Here is a 6710-nt window from a genome sequence, read left to right on the forward strand (position 1 = left end):
CATCTGCACCCTCAAAGAAGGCCCTGTGCACACTCCTTCCCAATCTCAGATCTCTTCACCTTTCAAGGTACCTTGGATCCCTTCTCTTGTCCTGAATTTCATCTTTTTTTTGGCTGAATTTCAACGCTTGGCATGTATTAGAACGAAGTGAGTAGATTTTCTATGGTTATATGCTTGTTTTGTTCTGTATAGGAAATGGGAAATGAAATCAATGATTGGGAAATGGGAATGTTTGTTTTCTTTTGTTTTCTTTTTATTTTTTTTTTTCATTTTTTTAAAGTGTGTTTTCCTTACCAAATAATAAGTAGGCTGTGATTTGTGAGTACAGATTGATTCCTGTCATTCATTCTTTATCTTCTGATCATATATGAGAAGATAGTGGAGATGAACAACCCAAATAGATGTAAATTTTATAATCATATACATGGAGAAAGAGATTAGACAATAATGGCATCTTTTGAATCTGCTTGTCCTTTGAGACTTATATCGAATATATTGTTCGCATGATTACATAAGCTTACGTAGAAGACTGGGGATGTGTTCTTTCTTTGATGTTTGTTTTCATATTACATTTATAGTAGCAGTAATAGTCTTCCATCTTGTATTGCTTTGTGTTTATGAGAATGATTTGTTGGAGAGTTGAAGATGCTTGATGAATAGTTGCAATGGAGCTTGCAAGTGAATTAAGAACCCTCATTCTTCTAATCTGGTTTATTATCATGTTTGCTTCTTTGAGATTTTTGTAGGAGTTTGCAGAAATTGACCTTTTTGTTCATAGAGTAGAATCAATTGATCTTTTTTGTTATGTTGTGGTTCAAGTCATGTTCTTGGGGTTCCATTTGTATTAGAACGAAGTGAGTAGATTTCCTTGGGGCTTGTTTTTGCATTCTTGTCGTACGAAGTAATGGATTGAAGTTTCATTTTGATTTAAAATTTTGGGAAATGAAAACTTGTAAAAACAGAGACATGTGTTGAAATTTGATGTTTGTTCTGAGAAGATGGAAAATTTGCATACTTGTTTTGCTTGTGATTTAATGTAATTGAAGTCTTAGGTTTTGTTTGTAGGTAGTTGACGTATATGCTGTCAAAATTTTGGTAAATTTATCTAAAAAAATGAAAAGATTCATGTGTTTGTTCTTGTCTTTTGAAATTAATATTGAAAGTGTGTTAATGAATCTAAACTTTTGATTCTAGTTGGTATAGAGGTGTTGGGAAATTTTGGCAAATTTTGCTTGTGATTTAACAGTTTGGCCTTTCACTAAGTCTCACTGAAGTGCCTTTGATAATATTACCAAATCTTGACTCATTTAATCTATCAGAAGATCAAACACTATTATACCACATGATATATATTGGTACCTAAGTAATCAATCTGATAATGTGTTGACTAATACAATGCTCTTAGTTACAAAAGAGAATACATCCAATGTACTTTAGTTGAAGTCTTTGATATCAGCATGTAAATGAAGAATGAATGAAATAAATACCAAAAATAATAAAAACACAGTGATTTTTATTTTTTCATTTGTTGTTTTGTTGTATAAATCTAAATGTTAGCCAATCGTTAATTTTTTTTTTTTTTGCAAATTCTAAGCATCAAATTACTCTCCTTAAAAAAAGGTTTCAAAGATGGACAAGAGCTGGATGAATAAGTCAAGATTGAGTCAAGAATATGTGGATGGAGTTGAACGATTTCTTGATTTTGCATTTAATAACTCAAGTAGCGATAATAAGATTGTCTGTCCATGCATAAAATGTAAAAATGTACATTGGCAAACATGTGAAGTAGCATTCGATCATTTAGCATGTGATGGTATTTTGCAAGGGTATACCTGTTGGTTTTTCCATGGAGAAAAATGTTCCTTTATCGAGAACTTCTTCTTGAAACACTCCTTCAACTAGTTCTACCATTCATCCTATGACAAACAACACATCCTCCAGACAAGATGGTATGGAGGAATTGTTGCCGGATGCGTTTAACATGCAACATCACCATGATGCCCCAACATTTGTTTGGGGCACATCCTACTAATGGAATGGAAGGTGATAATGAAACCCACAAGGGGTTAAATAAAGAACAACCTTCTGAAGAAGCGTCAAAGTTCGACAAACTGCTCGAAGATATGAATGGCATACTTTATGACGGGTCGAAGCATTATATATTATATTTCTGTATCTGTCTTTTTCACGAAAGTGTATGTGTGGTATGACTGAGAAAGGGCTGGATTACTTGATTGACTTTTTGAAGGAGTTTTTCTGATGGCCACAATTCTAGCAAATAGTCATGAATCAAAGAAGTTCATAAAAGATCTAGGATTGGGGTACGAGAATATCCATAGCTGCCCAAATGATTGTATGCTTTACTGGGAGGAGAAGGAAATGCAACAGGCATGTCATGTGTGCACGCTTCTCGATGGTTACCTACTGAATCTACCCAACCTGAGAATGTTGATGGTGATCAAGTACTCCATAAGTGACCAACGAAGGTTCTGAGGTACTTTCCTTTGATACCAAGACTGCAGAGGATATTCATGTCGTCAAAAACTTCTACTGATATGTCTTGGCATGCTAATGGTCGCACAAAAGATGGCAACTTGAGACACCCAGCCGATGCTGAGGCATGGAGATCGTTTGATGCTAGATACCCAAACTTCGCTTCTGATCCCCGAAATGTTAGGCTTGGCCTATCCTTCGATGGTTTTAATCCATTCAAGTTGTTAAGCACTTCGTACAATACTTGGCCAGTGGTACTAATTCCTTACAACTTGCCACCTTAGATTGGAATGAAACAATCCTCATTTATTTTGTTCATGATAATTCCGGGTGACAAGGGCCCAGGTAATGACATTGATGTCTTTATGCAACCTTTGATTAAAGAGTTTAAACAATTCTGGGTTGGTGTCGACACATATGATGCGTCCTTAAACAGAATTTTTGCATGCAGGCAGCTTTGCTATGGACTATAAATGATTTCCCAGCATATGCCAATTTATCAGGTTGGAGCACAAAAGGAAAATATGCATGCCCGTGTTGCTCTGCAAATACTTGTTCAAGGTGGTTAACTAATGGGAGGAAATTTTGTTACTTGGCGCATCAGCGATGGTTGAATGAAAATCATCCATACAGATTTCAGAAGCATTTGTTCAATGGTATGATAGAGTTGCATGGACCTCTTTCAATCCCTACTAGTTCAGACATTTTATTGCAGCTTAAAGATGTGCAGTCAACCTACGGAAAACATAATAAAGGTAACTTGAGTAAATCAACAACTTCTACTTTAAGAAAAAAACAATGGGATGGTGATGTAGACAGTGATGATGAGGACCTAGATGAAGATGGCTTGCATGGTACGGATTTATGGAAGAAGAGAAGTATCTTTTTTGATTTGCCATATTAGGAGCATAACCTACTACACAATAATTTTGATGTCATGCACATTGAGAAGAACATTTGCGAGAATATAGTTGGAACTATTCTTGACATTGATGGGAAATCGAAGGATAATATGAAATCCAGAATTGATATGGCCGAAATGGGAATTCACCGTGAGCTTCATCTAGAATATCTTCCATATGCAAGAACAAGACTGCCCCTGCTTCTTTCATAATGATAAAAAGGGAGAAGGACATGTTCTGCCAAGTTTTGAAAAATATTAATGTTTCGGATGCATACTCTTCGAACATTTCCAGATGCGTGAATCAGAAGGAACAAAAATTTCATTCTCTAAAATCACATGATTGTCATGTATTATTGCATGACCTACTCCCAATTGCCCTACGGTCATCAATGTCAAAGCCCGTTACACATGCAATTTCAGAACTTTGTAAAAATTCTATGTGGTAAAGTTCTTAATGTAAATGAGTTGGAAAAACTTCAACTTCGAGAGGAAATTTGTTTATGCCAGTTGGCGAAGATTTTCCCACCTTCATTCTTCACTATAATGGTGCATTTAGTTATTCATCTTCCTCTTGAAGCTAAACTAGGTGGGCCCGTTCATTACTGGTGGATGTACCCTATTGCATGGTACTACTTTACTTGCAGTACCATTGTATAATTATATCCTACCCAGCACATCTCTTTATAATACTAATTAGATGTACTCACTATAGGTTATTGCTCAAGTTAAAAACTTATGTTCAGAATAAAAGATTTCCTCAAGGTTCAATTGCAGAAGGATTCTTGGCAAAGTAATGCGTTACCTTCTGTTCGAGATATATGGTTAATGTGGATACCATATTTGATAAACCTCCCCGCAAATTAAGAGAAATCAATCAAGAAATAAATACGACTCCTTATTTGTTTGCAACTATTAAGGAACCAATAGGCAAGGTTGATATAGAGGAGTTGGAAACGAAATCATGGGCACAAGCGCATCGTTATGTATTATTGCATCACGAGGCCATTGAGGCATTTCAATTGTAAGTCACACATTTGTGTTTTTAATTAATGCAAATTTAGTTGCTGAAACTTACACACATACCTAACAGTGAGTATAGGCAAAAGTTGCAGGATCAATTCCAAGGCCGACGGTCAAATGCACGCGAAATTGACAAAAACTTTACTGAAACTTTTCATGAATGGTTGGGAGAAATTGTAAGCAAGGGATAAGTTTGTTTTTTTCTTTAACACATAATATGTTTTCTACTTGACTAAATTACATCCATGTACTTCACTAGGTTTGTCAACGGCCAGACTTATCTGAGGAAGTTAGATTTCTAGCGCAAGGTCCAAACAGGATTGTTAAACGCTATAAGGGTTACATCATTAATAGCTTCAGATTTAGAAGGACACAAAACTCAGGATGTCTTGTCACCTCGTCGACGACTAGCTATGCAACTGCTAGGGATGTGAACCCTTCTCAAGGGAATGTTGACTACTATGGGATTATAAATGTCATAATTGAATTGGATTACTTTGGGAAATGCAAGGTCTTGTGTTGTTTCATTGTGAGTGGGCTGATGTGAACACAAGTAGAGGAACTTGGAAGGATGCTTATGGATTTACCATGGTCAATTTCAATTGATTAATTCACACCGGTGACTACATCCTCGACGAGCCTTACGTGTTCTCATCACAAGTGAAACAAGTTTTTTTACTCCGAAGATCCCAAAGAAGCCGGTTGGTCTGTTGTGATACGCAACCAACCAAGGGAGGTGTTTGATATGGGGGATGAATTTCTAGAGAACAGGTTAAGAACGGAATGCTTCCCCTCGAGTGACACTGATATGTTAGATGCAAATTCACAGTCTCAATGGGTTCACGAAGATTTCTTAGAAGACATTTATGTGTAAATAATAACAAATAAATCTCAATAAGTCTACTGCTAATATGTGTGTGTGTGTATAGCTGTCATGTTCATTTGAGTTAACTTCTTTTTTCACTAGCTATATGTTATCATATATATATATATATATATATATGCAAGGTGGTTCATTTTCATTCAGTGTTTCTTGATCGCACTACAACAATCTATATCTATAGCTACAAATTCATAGCCACAAAATATATTTTTGTGGCTAAAACATTACAATAGCTATAGACAACTTCATTTTTGTGGCTAAAACATTACAATAGCTATAGACAACTTCATTTGTAGCTATCTATAATTTTCTTAGATTTTTTTAGTTACAATGATCATTAATTCATAGCAAATAGATTATTTTTGTTTTGATATCTTGATTTTGTGGCAATAACTAATTTTCTAGCCACTATGTTTTAGCCACAGTAATATACTATAGCAAAATAGTTTATTTAGTTACAAATAGTAATTTCTTGTGGCAATAATGCTTTTAAAATTTAGAAACTAGCCACATTAAGATAATAGTGGCTATTTTATCAATATACAACTACAAACATTAAATACATATAACAAATTGTAATTTTAAAATTTAATTTGTTATGAGTATAGCTTAATTTTGTAGCTATAGTTGATAATATATATCCTATAGCTAAATATATACATATTAAAGAGCCACAAGAAAAAGCGAGGTTGTGGTAAAAGCATGAATGCATGTTACAATTTCAATTGTTATTATAAATCAATTCTTATATTATATCCATCTAATTTTGCAAAAAAATAATTCAACTCCTTTTATATAGAAAAATATGGAAATAATAAATCTAAAATGCTTTATATAATTAATAGATTACATGAAAAAATAATAAAAATAAATTAAAATCATAAAAATAAATTGCACTCAAAGAGAAAATCCTCATCAAATATATATTATGCAATGAGAATTAATAAAAAAAAAACACTAACAATAGGAGAAAATTCTTTCCATGCTCATATAATTCATACCTGCCATCACCCTAAAAGTTTGAAAATATATTATTTTTAAGCTGGAGATTATAAACAATCAACATTAGAATCTTTTTGCTAAAAGAGACCAAACACACATTTCCTAAAATCACTTTAAATAACATTGTTATCAAATACAATATGGTCATAATTAGTTCACCATTCAACACTTAAAAATACATCAAAAGTAGCTGGCCATTAAAAAAATCAACTTTAAAGCTAAATAAAAATTATTCCTATTTTGATCTCTTCAATAGCTCCAATAAAAAGATGACCGGAGTCTTTCTTCATTTTTATCTACATTAAAAATTAATCATTGAAAAAACAAGATAATTATTTTAATTTAAAAATTCAAAAAGTAAAGAAACTAAAAGTAATATATACCTTTAGTTTACAAACATGCACAATT

Source organism: Dioscorea cayenensis, chromosome 11 (genome assembly GCF_009730915.1).
Source record: "Dioscorea cayenensis subsp. rotundata cultivar TDr96_F1 chromosome 11, TDr96_F1_v2_PseudoChromosome.rev07_lg8_w22 25.fasta, whole genome shotgun sequence".
Taxonomy (NCBI): Eukaryota; Viridiplantae; Streptophyta; class Magnoliopsida; order Dioscoreales; family Dioscoreaceae; genus Dioscorea; species Dioscorea cayenensis.